This window comes from Rhinolophus sinicus, linkage group LG09 (assembly GCF_036562045.2).
Source record: "Rhinolophus sinicus isolate RSC01 linkage group LG09, ASM3656204v1, whole genome shotgun sequence".
NCBI lineage: Eukaryota > Metazoa > Chordata > Mammalia > Chiroptera > Rhinolophidae > Rhinolophus > Rhinolophus sinicus.
This window is the reverse complement of record NC_133758.1, coordinates 57,012,139-57,025,225: the sequence shown is the minus strand read 5'-3', so window position 1 is coordinate 57,025,225 and position 13,087 is coordinate 57,012,139. Positions and strand designations below refer to the sequence as shown.

The following is a 13,087-nucleotide window of genomic DNA, read 5'->3' as shown; positions in this document are numbered from 1 at the left end:
GGTTGTGTCCCCAGCACCTCAGAAGCTGGGTGAGGGTGTTGTGTCAGGCCTTTGGTGGCCCCCTGGCCTCTTGACCTCACTCCCACTTCTCCCCAGGTACAGCTACACCATGCCGAAGCACCCAGAACATGGCCGGGGGACCAAGGGGCTCCTCCTGTCTGCATCAGTTCCTCCTCTCTGGTCTCACTCTGCCACTCACAGGGCAAAGCTTTGAGTCGTCTTCCCTGACTGCAGGACCCTCCTCAGTGTGCCCTCACTGGCATGCACACCACTGGATTCTGACACACGTGTGTCTGTCTCCACACAGGGCTTGGAGCTGCGTGGAGAAAGCATGTGACTGGGTGTGCCCTGAAGGGAGTGCCCCCGTGACCATTCCTCAGACCCTGCCATGCAGGGGTGTCAGGAGGAAGGAACTCAACTTTAGGAAGCATTATGCACTAGGGCACGACCACCCGATGAAGCGGATGTGCCCTTTGTCGCTTCCACAGGGTTCTGCCCTGATCCACATGATCGAGCACAGTCCAGTTCCACAGCCTCACCGGCCCAATGAAAGGTATAGGGCTAAAACCACGCCTAAAACTGGGCTTCCAAAAGCCACGGACATGGCCAAGAGGAAAACACCTCCTAGGCCATCTGAACTTCTCAATTTGCAGCTAGGAACTGTATTTTGCTTTCCTGTAGTGCAAGCTAAATACACTCAGTCTTTGGCTTATGTTGGCTGGGACTGGGTGTCTATCACTTGCCGTCAAAAAAGGTTGTCTAGAGAAGACAACATGGTGAGGTTGTGGGGGCAAGGGCTCCTGAGAATTATTTGCACATACAAAGGTCAGTGGGTTGGAGAGTCTCCCTCCAAAATCATGTCCTTCTGGGAATCTCAGGATGTGACCTTAATTGGAAACAGGGTCATTGCAGGCATAATTAATTAGAATGAGGTCATTTGGGGTAGGGAGGGCTCCTAATCCAATACGATTTAGTCCTTATAAGAAGAGGAGAGACATAGAGACACAGACACAGGAAGAAGGCCAAGTGATATCTGAGGCAGAGACAGGAGTGATGCGCCTACAAGCCAAGGAATGCTAAGGCCTGCCAGCAATACCAGAAACCTGGAGAAAGACACAGAACAGAATCTCCCTCCAGCCTTCAGAGAAAGCTGCTCCGGTTGTGCAAAGGTGCCCAATTTGGGTTCTTTGTCACAGCAGCCCTAGGAAAAGTATGCAGTCAGCCACACAGGAAAGGGATCTGACCTGGTCTCCAGAGGCTGAGTTGGGAGTTCCAGATGGGTGGGATTTGGTGGGAGGCAGACGAATCACTAGTCACCTTCTAACAGGTAGTAACATGTTCACTTCTATGACATAGGGCTCGTTGGCCACAGCAGCTACTCTTTAACGAGTATCCAACAAGTGCCAGGCTCTGTGGTCTGCAGTGTCTGATTTCTTCCGTTCCTGTGGGAGAAGAATTGGGTTCCTTGAATTGCTCTAGAGAAAAATTGGGTTCCTCTGACTTGCCGTTCTTCACCTAACTGGCAAGCGGGGGAGCTATAATTCAAAACCAGCTTTGTAGAACTGTTCCCTGTGTTCCTGGGAAACTTTCCCTGGAGAGAGAGATCTGAGTGAGGAGCAGGCTATGGGAGGGGAGATGACATGGGGCATGCTTATGTCTCAGTAAAGCGTATAGATCGAAAACCCAGTCTTGTCTGAGATTACATCTGGGCAGGCCTGTGGTCCTGATCATTCTGAGAATCAATACCTGTCAGAGTCTACTGTGTGCTAGGTCCTAAGCATATCCACAACAACCCTGTAAGTGGGGCCTTTCTGTCCCTTTCTGTACATAGGGAGACTATTCTCAGAGAGAATGACTTGCCCAAGGCCACACAGAAGTAAGATGGAGCCAGGATAAAAGCCAGGTGTTTGGGTCCACGGCCCTTGTTCTCCACATGGTCCATTTCAGCTCCAATCTACCTTTGGAAAATTCCAAAATATTCCAAAAAAGAAACAACCAAGAAAGAAACAAAACAAAAACGACATTTGCCCCAAATCACATGGTAGGCAGGGCTCCCGTATGGAGCCAGAAGTTTGCCGACTCAAAGTGAGGAGTGGGGGAGGATAGTAAGAGAGGTTTGGCAGGCTGGGGTCTACAGGATGAAGACTAAGGAAAGGACATGATGAACAAGCAGCCATGTGAGGCTGAGAACAAACAGCAGTGTCAACTGGAAAGGTGGGAAAGAAAAGGAAAGGGAGCGAAGTGTCCCACCAGTGCAGCCAGACTGGGCAGGGTGGGGACAGCATCTCAGGCCTCAGCTCGCTGGGAAAGGGTCTTCTGCCTGAGTGCATGCAGTGTCCTCACATGTGCAGCCCCAAATCCTCAGTGTGCTCTCTTATTTAATAAATGAAATCACATCCACTTCTCCTTCTTGTATTATCACTGTTGACAACAATCTGATAACATTGGTCTGGTATGGAATTGGGCTATTATATGTCCTCCTGATATTTAATTTCAGAGAAACATTGGCAGGAGGTGAGTATATGGAGCAGGCTTTTCATTACAGGCAACACTAAGGAGATTCCAAGTGAATTAGACATTCATCTTCGTCAGCTCCAATCTAGCTATTCACAAGAGGTTTCTGCTTTAACCCATGGCAAAGGCTGAGGTGCTGATGAGACCAGCTGGTTACTAAGGACTTGGTTAACTGGCTGCTATTGATGATGTGCCATCCAGCCTGGGTAACTGAAACCCAAAGATCCCGCCATCAATCACATGCCACGTGGGGATCACTGTGGGTTGCTTGATGCCGGTCTCCAGCTGCCCCCATCCCTCAGGCGGGAGGCAGCTATTCTCAGAGCCTAGATCTGGCAAGAGGACCTTTCTGCTGAGAAGCTGAGAGCTGAGAGACAGCTCTACTCCCAAGAGGATACAAAACACAAATTGGTCACTGGCTGCCCCTTAGTCAGTGAAGGAGAGGCTGTCTGTGACAGCATTCTGCCCTGTATCACTTCCTCCCTCTCTCTCTCTCTCTCTCTCTCTCCCTCCCTCCCTCCCTCCCTCCCTCCCTCCCTCCCTCCCTCCCTCTCTCTCTTTCATGCATGCACACAGAATGGGGAAGGGCCATTCCTGGCTTTGTTCTTTTGTAGAAAAAACAACAGAAGATGCCCATTTTCCCTTAAGAACCCCTCCCAATTCACTAGATGTGTAGGATGGACATGGGTAGGCACCTTCTGGGCTTCTGTGATGAGGAAGGAAACAGCAGGGTCACACACAGTGTTGTCTGTTGTCTGAAGGGCACCACACTGAGACCACCTGGGCTGGAAGAGCTTTCTGGCAGTTTCTGCCGAGAGGCCCACATTGCCGTCCCTCAGTGGCCAGAGCCCTGGAATGGGGGATCCCAGCCATGTTCTCTTTGGGGTTGCTGTAGGCTTCCAGGACACCGCTTCCCCTAGCAATTGCCCTCAGCAGAGGAGGGAGCCAGCATCAGTGGCTGCATGGAGGGCCTCCAGGACGCCAGTCTGGGGGAAGACACTTCTTTCCCTACCCCTTCTCTCTGAGTCCTCACCATCTCTCCCCACGTCAACTTCAGGCCGTTCCTAACTGCTTTACTGCCCTCCCTCTAGTCTGCCCTCCAGCCCACGTCTTGGCCAACACCAGGTGGAGGGCCTTCTCTAAGCAGGATGATGCGGGTGCCCTGGCCCAGGGCTTCCTGTGGAAGGATGGCCAAAGGGCTGGGCCTGCCTTTCCAGCTCCGTGCTGCAGCCCCACAGGCAAGGCTCTTAGAACCAAGGCCTGACCAGCTTTGTACCTCCATCTTCCCACAAAGCCTTTCCATGGGGAACACCACGGTGCAGGCCTAGCAACTCCATTGTGCTGCCTCAGGTAACGAAAGAGCACTCCCTCATGCAAGTGACAAGTATTTACTGAGTTGGCCTAGAGTGTGCCAGACCCTCAAGAGACAAAGCCTCAGCCCTGCCCTCAGGGACTTGCCCATGTCCATAATGCACAGAGGCAGCAGGGCTAGCTCCTCACTGTGGCAACCAAGCAACCAGGGCCCTCTTAATGCCACAGACTGAAGCGGAAATCAGCCTCCTCCTGCCTCGAGAGCCTGGGAAAGTCACCTTCCAGGGAGCACTGAGTCACAACAAGACACCCCCCGCCTCCTTGCTTCCAGACCCACAACTGCCCTCTCCCCAGAGAGATAACACCGTCTGACACAGGAGAAAATACATGCACACAAGAGAACTGCAGGGGGTTATGTGAGGTGGAGTCTGGGAGGGAAGAATGCGACTGGAGGCAGGTTGTTTGCTTATGTGACATACTGAGCAGCGGCTCTGGATTCATATGTTGGTCAGCTGGGGCAGCTGGCAGAGGCTGTAATGCTGCACCCTCACAGGTGTGTGCAGAGGAAGGAATCCAGGGCCTAGGACTTACGATGGGTGGTCTGCTCACTCACCCCTGGGAATCTGTCCCCAAGGCATCGAGGGCCACAGTGCTGAGGGGCAGCCAGTGTCCTCGGAAGGTCTGTGGTGGATTTTCTTCACTGACCAAGACTGAGGTCGGGGATGCTGCTATGGAGATGGGCTCCTGAGCTCACAGGAGGCATCAGGCAGTGCCGCTGACCACAGAGCCCAATGGAGTCAGCCACTGAAAGAGGAAGTAGAAATCTCTGGTGGTAGCCGCCTTGCCAAGGTGTCCCTGGGACTGAGCCACAGGGCAATTTGCTCAAGTCAATGGATGCATATAAGTAAAAAGACCGTCAGTCTAATGAAGAGAGATTTGACTGGAGTCCCCACCGCAGACCTCAGACAAGTTGCAGCCTTGTCCTAGTCCCGAGACCTGAGCCCCTTTCAGGACAGCTCTGAGTTAGAGTCTGCCAATGAGAGAAAACACACCGATTTGGAAGAGAGGGGAGAAGGAGAAGCCATTTGTCTGCAATTGTGGATGCAGCCGGGCAGGGGACCTGCAGCAGTTCCTAGTCAGTCTTGAAACCACCCACTTCACCCATGGAGGTGGAGACACCTGAGTTGAACTTCTCAGAGCTTCTGGAAAATTCTAACAGGTTTTCCAGGAGCTCTTGAGAACCCCCATACTGAGATCTTCCATGTATGCCCCCTGACCTTTCGCAGCAGCTACCTGACCTTTGGGTCTCTCCCAGTGCTGGGGAAGGCCTGGATCCTGTATTAAACCCTTTCTGCCCAGAATATACCAAGTGCCTGCTATTTTTCCGACTCCACGATGAATGAGGCAAACCTCTTCTTCTCTGGGCCTAAGAGGTATAACCCTTTTCCACTACATCCTGTTATCCATCAGCTGCTGGCCCCTCTCAGGTGCCCATCTGGCTTCACTCCAGTCCCCCGACTCTTTGTTACAGTTTTTGCCATCATATGAGTTTGTTGTTCCCACTGTTCACCTGTCCATCTATGCACATGCCAACATGTGAATGGTTTCTATGAGCCAAGCACCATGAGGGACACTGTGGGGAACACAGGGAACAAAGCCAGGTCCCATCCCCACCCTCATGCAGCCTCTGATACAGCGAAGCTGAAACATCACACAAATAAATGTGGAGCTATAAACTAGAGCCCACTTACTCTGGCTCCCACATCTCTTAGGTACCTGTTCTCACTTTCCTATGTCTTCTGTTCTAATTCAGACTCCCCACTACTTGTCCTGGACTCCACACTGGTTCCCTAGAGTCTCCCCATTCCCTCTGGCCAAACGGCCACTCTGCCCTCAATGTGACTAACAATCCAGTGCCCTTTATCTGGTGCTCAAAGCCCTTCACAATTTGCCCTACTGCCCTGCATGGGTTCTTGCTGCCCTCTAGCCATTGTCTCTGCTCTAACATGGGAACTGCTGTTGCCTCCTGAACACACTGGCTCTTTTGGTCCTCAGGGTCCCAACTCACATGACTCCTTCTGCTCCCATGCCCCTGGTCAGCAAGCCCCTGGCTGTCAGGATGCCTAGCAGATGGACCTGCCTTCATGGCACAGCTCCATCCCCTCTGCTGCAAAGCTCCCCAGACCCTAAGGAAGACCAAGGTGTTCTTGTGCTGGAAATGGCAGTATACAGAAACCCTAGCTGAAGGCCTACTGTGTATTCATCCATGCCTGCAGCTATGCCTGCCAAGAGCTTGCTCATGTGATCTACAGTATGCAAAGCTGTCATGGCCCACACTTGTGTTAGTTCTCTGGCCTGTAAACTCATTGCTCATTTATTCCCAGCTTTGGCCAGTGTTGCACACAGAAGGTGCTAAATAAATAGGTGGCGAGAGGATGCGCTGTGGGCTATCCTCTAGACATGCCTCAAGTTTTCCCAGTCTACACCTTGGCTCCCACCCTTCTTTCCTTCCTTCCCACCCCCTCAAGGCTCTCCACTAGTGCCACTTCTGCAGGGATGCTGGTCAAGGCGCTCCTCCCCCAGCAGACCACAATACATTTTCTGCTGTCTCACGGGCGCCCATGTAAACTGTGGCCCTATGTGAGCATGCCGTCAGCATCCTTCTAATCCAATGTGGCCTCTGCTCTGCAGCCCTGCTGACCTGCAAGGATGCTGGCACTGACCACCACCCAGGATGGCACCGAGAACCTATGGCCAGACCTGTGCAGAGCCATCTCCCGTTAGCCCAGGAGTGCCTTGAAGGCAAGATCACAGTTTATTCCGTTTCCACGGGTCCTCACCTAACATTGAAGATGAAGCAGATATTCTACAAATCAGTTGAGGTAATCAGGGCATCACTAATGAAGAGTTTTTGGGTCTCACTCATAGCTTCTCAAAGCAGAGTCCATATCCTCCTGACCTGCTATACATCTGGCTCGGTGCCTTTGTAACCTGGCAGGCTGGCCTGGGCCATCCACCTCAAACCCCTTGGAAGAGTGTGTCTGTCTTGGGCCATGCTGTGCTCTGCTTTTCAGCTTCCTCCTCATCTTGCCTGCTGCCAGTCAGAGTTCACTTTCTTGTTGCCAGCCTTCCTCACGTTCAGCCTGGCCACAGCACCCCACCCAGCTGTGCTTTGTAATTCCCTTTACAGCCTTCCATCCCCCAACCCTGGGGGAAGGCCCTTAAGGGAGGCACTTGCTGCTTCTGCGACATGCACTCAGCCCCATGGGTGGGACCCACACGGCCCAAGACACCTTCATAGCAGCTAAGTACTCAACACTGATTGCGAATGAACAAACCAAGGAGTTGCCATCAGGACCAGGCTGGGCCACACATGGACCCCCACCGGTCCACAGCCACCAGTAGAATGAAGTGGCTGCAGGTGATGTGCTAAGACCCTAAGCCTAGGAATAGGAATGCTGACATTGCCCCTCCAGCCTGTCAGTCAAGTGCAAAAAAGAGTCTGCAGTGGTGTGTGCTCTGGTGATACCGCTGTCTCCTACATGTGACACAGGGACCGGGAGACCAGAAATGAACCCAGATCAGTCAGGTGAGCCTCAGACAGAAGCACCTTATTGGTTATATAAGTAGGCCTGGGTCAAAGCCACACCTGCTCCTCTTTGGAAGACTTCCCTGCAAGTGCCCCTCAAGTCGGGCCAACTCTTTCCCACCTCTGGCTTCCTGTATTCCCTCCGCCTAGTGAAACCCAAACTAAAGCCCTGAGTCCTTCATGCTTGGTGAGCTACCTTCAACATGCTGCTGGGCTCCATACTGTCACCAACCCCTCCACCCCAAACACCTGGCCGGAGCCTTCCACTCCTCTTCCTGCTCGCCCTCGTGTCCACCCTGTACAGGCTACAGCCTCTCTCCTGCCACCACCGGAGCAGCCTCACCTGGGGAACTCCTCCCATCTGTCCCTAGCTGAAGGCAAACTCAGGCTCTTCTGGAAGCTCTGCCCACAACCACAACCCCACCAGAAGGGCCCCATTGGAACCCAAGAGAAATGGTAATTCTGAACTTTATCTCCTCCTTCAGCCATCCTCACATAGAGCTTTTCCTCACTGCCTTTTAAGTTGTAAAAATGTTTTATCAGCCGAAATCTTACACAGAGTCACAATGAATAAACAGATTAATATGGGGGGTGGCTCCGCATGAGTTCTTCACCTCACACTATGGTCTCCCCCAGTACATTCAGAAACCAGACAGCACAGAAAATCATGTTGGGTGGGAGGGGGAAGCTTTCTTTGGCCAACCCTGGCATTTTGAGTGGGAGCTCCTAGACATTGGGCCTGATTGATTATGTGGGAGAGGGGAAGGAGGATGGCCCCAACTCCCTGTCCACTGGCAATGACACCCGAGGAGGCAAAGGGGATCCTCAAGGGTGTCGCATTTCCCTGTACCTCAAATGTTACCAAGGGCAAGAAGGGTAGCAGTGTCCTCTGTGTAGAAAGCACCCAGAAAAATTGGTCTCATCCTCTAATGTCACATCTTGGCTTTGAACCAGAATTGGTTTCCCACAGCATGATCACAGAGTCAGCTATGGGTCACTGGAGTCCAGCAAAACCCCTAACAACCTAATCAATCCAAGGCAAGGAAGTACAAACCAGCAAGGTGGGGAGACGTGGTTACACTCTGCAGCTATGCAGTGAAGGAAGGAAGCTATGCCTTCATTTCCTAATGCCTGTCAACCTGAATTCACTAAAGGACTAGAGCTGTTTTCAAAACACAAAGGTTGGATGCCTTTCCTTCCACTTTGCTTTCCCTCCAAGGACGAGAAGCTCGAAGAAGTGAGTGGTGAGGGGCAGCGGCAGTGGTGTGCCTGCAGCTAGGGCAGTAGGTGGGGATGCAAAAGTGGCGGGCAGACGGGCGGCCGGATGGCTCAGTTGGTTAGAGTGAGAGCTCTCAACAACAAGGTTGCCGGTTAAATCCCGCATGGGATGCTGCGCCCCCTGCAACTAAGATTGAAAATGGTGACACCTGAAATCTATGTAATTTTACTAACAATTGTCACCCCAATAAATTTAATTAAAAAAAAAAAAAAAAGAAGAAAATGGTGACTGGACTTGGAGTTGAGCTGCGCCCTCCACAACTAGACTGAATGACAATGACTTGGAGCTGACGGGCCCTGGAAAAACACCCTGTTCCCTAATATTCCCCAATTTAAAAAAAAAAAAAAAAAGTGGTGGGTAGAAAGGCAGCCAGAACATGGAGCGGTTGGTTATACTGAACACAAAGGTACAGAGGTTGAGCAAATAGGCATATTTTGAGTATACTAGAAGTGAGGCCTCTTGCTCTCTGAGAAGGGATCCCTAAACAGGGAGAAGGCTATAAAGAACCCAAGGTATTAGCATTGGAGGTATCAGTGTGAGCTTTATATACACAGACAACATGGAATGAGGACATTTTAAACATCAAAATAAATGAGTGTAATTACAACCCAATAAATAATTGTGAATCCTTGACTCTTTACTAACATAAACAAATACCTAACTAAATGGAGGAGAAGGGAAAACTCCTTTAGTAGAATGTCAATTCATAAATATAGAAGAAACAATGGAAATAAATAATCAACATTTGAAACTATTATTATGGTGGCTGATTCAGGTGAGAGTCATCCCTGGAAGCGAAAGTTGACAGGTGGAGGTTGATGAGGAACAGGATGTTGGCATCCTGTATCCCCGCACAAAACACTAATCAGATACAGAAGGAAAATGCAGACTTTGTAGTAGAGACACCAGGCAGATGCCAACGTGACCAGGTCAAGGTTAGCATCACTAGTGGTAGGATGCGATGCACGATGAAGGGCATAGTATCAGTTTGGGGTCTTCCTGCCAACAACGCTCAGCTTGAGTCTGGTCATGAGGAAACAATGGGAAGACCCAGGATGGGGTCACCCTACGAAAAAAAGGTCTGCACTCTTTAAGACTGTACAGATCACGAGAGACAGGGAAAGACTAAGAAAGTGTTCCATATTGAATGAGAATGATGACGCATGACAAGTAAGTGTAGCACAAACTCCTGGGCAGGATCCTGGACAAGAAAGGAAAGAGACGATGCTGGAGAGCAGGTGAAATGTGCTTGTGGTCTGTGGCTGAGTGAATGTGGGTTTCCTGATTGGAGGGGATGTGTGTGATATGGAGGACATGTCCTTGGGAGGTATGAGATGGACTAGAATTCTTAGGGGTGACAGATCACCATGTCAGAAAAAGAAAGTATTTTTATGTAGAAAGAAATGGTGATAATGCAAAAACTCTGTAAACAATTAGGGAGTCTGAATTAAGGAGAAGCAGGAATTCAGTGTATTATTCTTGTAACCTTTCTATGGGTTCGTTAATATTTCAAAATAAAACAAACATAGTAAGGATGGTGATTTGAGAGAACTGAATGTATTCTAAAGGAGGCACTTATCCCAAAAAAGAGCTCACCACAGCTGCATGTTTTAAACATATTTAAAACATGAAGGATTGGCCCTGAAAAAAGTCTAGAAATAGACCTGAGGAATTTAACACATGATTGGGTGGAATTTTATGTCATTACTAATGCAACAAAGACTCTTCGTTTGGAAAAAAAAAAAAAAGAAAGGTGAATCTGTACTTCACATTTTATACCTAAATAAATCACAGCAAGGTCCTTTCGAGCAACGATTTAATGGCAGCGAATAAAACCATAGAGGTACTAGTCCTAAAAATATGAGTACTCGGGGAGGGAAGGCCCTTGTAATATAAGCCACAAACAAGACAGTGAACAACAAAAATACATCCCCCCACCTTTCTTCCGCTTCCCCTGCCCACTCCAGTTCAAGCCATTGTTTCTCAGTCTAGTTGTGTAGGACACAGCTCCCTGGCCCATGCTGGTATTATGAGCCTTGCGCTCCCCATGCTGAGGCAGTCGGTCGCCAGTCGTCAGTTGGCCAATCACAGCAGCTCACCGCAGCTCTCGCCGGCTGCCAGCCACTCACGATGGCTGCCGGCTACTCACACTGGCCACTGGCCACCCACGGTAGCACACAGCAGCCCGTGGCAGCCTACACCAACCTCCGGCTGCTCACGGCAGCCCAGCTCCAGGGAGAGCTATTGTTCACAATCATAGCTGTACAAGGCGCAGCTCACTGGCCTATGTGGGAATCGAACTGGCAGGCTTCGGTTTTAGGTGCATAGCGCTCCAACCGCCTGAACCACCAGGCCGGCCCCAAAAATAATTTCTGATACTATCCCCAAATCAACTTCCAAAGGGCAACAATTAAACAAAAAATTAACTAGAAAAAGTCACAACAAAAAATGACACAAGATTAATAATATCATTATACAAAGACCTTTTAAAAGGGAATAATAGTAAGGGCAAAGGCCACAAGTAAGGAATTCACAAAAGAATACAAATGGCCAATAACATATGAAAGGGCTTAAGCTCACTAATACCTGACTGAGGAAGTAAGGAGTTTTAAAAGTGAGAGGTTTTATTTGTTTTTGTTTTTGAGATTGGCAAAGATATTTTTTAGAAATGTTGTTATAACCCTGTGCTTGGGGAACTGGGGGAAACGGATACCCTCTAGCATTATTTTTTGGAGTGAAAATTGGTACTGAACCTCTATTGTTCTGGAGGGTCAGTTGGTAAAATGTTAAGTATATAAATACATATGTATGTATATATATTATACATATTATATATAATATACATCAATAATATAGATTATGTAATATAGATTATATAATATACATTGTGTGTGTGTGTGTGTGTGTGTGTATGTGTATCCTTTGACACAATAATACCCTCTAGAAGGATTTAAACACATAAGTGCACAAAGACAGATAAGGCTGTTTGTTGCAGAGTTCATGATATTGGTAAGAAAATGGAAAAACACCAAGGATCCATCAATAAGGGATTGGTTTCATAAATTCTGCTATAACCATACAGAAGAATAATATGCTAATTAAAAATAAATATGTAAATCTACATTTACTGATACGGAAAGAGGTTCTTCATGGCATGTGAATGAGGGGAAATAGAAGATACTGAAATGTGTTTCCCATGAACTCATGATCCCACTTGTGTGCAATTGTGAATCTGTACTTTTGTGAGCAGAGTGATGTCACCAAAACATTAATTAGCATAAAGAGATTCTGGATTCTTTTAACTTTATATTTTTCTGAATCATTTCATTTTTAAATAATATTTACATATGTATCATTTTTCAAATCAGAATACAAAACTATTTTTCATTTTGAAAAACTGTAAAGATTATACTCATATGAATTTTTTATTAGTGGTTATTTGAAGATGCTACAGTAAATCAAACACCAAATCTATACATTGTAGATCTAAAGTACTAAGCACAGTACTTTAAACGTTAATTTCTAACAGTGTTATTATATATTATGTACACACACTGGTAGATAATAATTATAGAGGATGGAGACAGATGGGCATGAGATGCAGAGTAAAGGTGTATTTGCACATTGTAGGAGACAAATATTTGTTGAATCAAAAGGAACAAATAAATGGTGTCCTTATCTCTGAAATTCTAAAAAGAAATTCCAAATCAATTTCCTTATAGATAGTGTCAATGGAATAAGTGTAAATTCTGGCATATTTGTTAAAAGATCAGTCATGTTATTTTGGCATCCATCTTGTTCCATCACTGCCCAGGTATGTGAAAGATAAAATTCATGCTTTCTACATTGTCACAAGTCACAGTTGTCACAAGCCAGTGGCCGAATGGCAGGAAGCCATTTCAAGGCATTCTCCTTCCTTTCTCCTGGCGTGTATACTCCCTTCCCCAGCACATCATGTGCACACGCAGAAACACAGATTGACTGAGAGAAAGGCTGGAACAACAGGCTGAAATCAACATGAAATCGGGTAGAGACAAGCTTAATTTCCTGCTCACAGGTTTAATAATCAACTGCACAAGGATAGGATGCGAGAGTTTGACTTAACAGACTTAATACACTACTTCTAGAGTCATCTTCCTGAACATACATCTGATCATGTCATTTCAAAGCTCAGGCACTTCTGATAGCTTCCCAAGGCATCAAAATAAAGACTAAACCCCTGGCACTCAAAATTCCACCATCTAGTTCCAGCTGTGTTCCCTAGCCACGCCTCCCTCTGAGGGGCAGATTCTGGAAGCAGCTGGCATGGGTTGCAGTCTGACTCTCCTGCTCATTAGTTCCATCACCTTGGGTAATTGCCTACAGAATAGGGATAACAAACGAGATGATATATT

The 13,087-nt window shown here is 48.1% G+C and overlaps 1 protein-coding gene and 1 long non-coding RNA gene across 5 annotated transcripts in view; one reads left to right on the top strand and one right to left on the bottom strand.

Moving 5' to 3' along the window:
• Window positions 1-13,087, bottom strand: part of PLXNA1 (plexin A1) — a 433,317-nt gene that overhangs the window by 88,387 nt on the left and 331,843 nt on the right. The gene's annotated exons all lie outside the window — the stretch shown is intronic.
• The window catches only part of LOC109435280 (uncharacterized), a 43,678-nt gene that overhangs the window by 26,924 nt on the left and 3,667 nt on the right, over window positions 1-13,087 (top strand). The window lies entirely within an intron of this gene.